Below are 682 nucleotides of genomic sequence, written 5' to 3'. Positions count from 1 at the left end.
GCCGCGGGGTCCCGGGCGCATGGGTGAGGCGCGGGGGGCGCGCGCGGGCTGGCCGCCTCCCTGGGCTCCGCAGCTCACGCCGCCTCTGCCGGGCTGCGCGCGCGAGCTGGGGGATTCAGAGGCCACTTAGAAGAGCCTGAAACACTTTCACTCTGGATTTTTGTTCTTATTTTTAACAGAGCCCCCTCGCGTGACGTCGCGGGACGGTCTCCTGGACACGTGCCTCGGGCCAATGGCCGTGGCGCGGTGCGCCCACGTGACCGCCTGGCGGGCGCTCTGTGACAGAAGCTGGAGCGTGCCCCTCCCCCCGCGGCTCCGCCCCTCCCCCCTTAAAGCTGCCGCGTCCCGGCGCGCGGAGGATGAGGGGGTCCGCGGCGGCGTGAGCCCCGGACGCCTGTGAGATCCCGGCGCAGCGTCACCGTCGCGCTCTTTCTGTCTCTCTTGCGGGTGCTGGGTTTGAGAAACCATCGCCGCAGCCCCGGCCAAGTCACTCTGCTGTGCATAACTGTCCGCGCAATAAGATTGCTATTTTTAACATTTCCATATTGTTTACTGTAGGGGGGAATCCCACAATTCCTTGCACAAAAATGCATAAATAATATTAAATGAGCTGCAGGGGTACAAAGGGACTTTTGTACTCTGACTTACTTGCTGTTGGCAAGGACAACTGCCACTTATATGT

The sequence above is a fragment of the Elephantulus edwardii genome, unplaced genomic scaffold (genome assembly GCF_000299155.1).
Source record: "Elephantulus edwardii isolate Elephantulus edwardi_28Jun2011 unplaced genomic scaffold, EleEdw1.0 scaffold00060, whole genome shotgun sequence".
Lineage (NCBI taxonomy): Eukaryota > Metazoa > Chordata > Mammalia > Macroscelidea > Macroscelididae > Elephantulus > Elephantulus edwardii.
The sequence above is the reverse complement of the archived record's forward strand: the minus strand, read 5'-3'. Positions refer to the sequence as shown.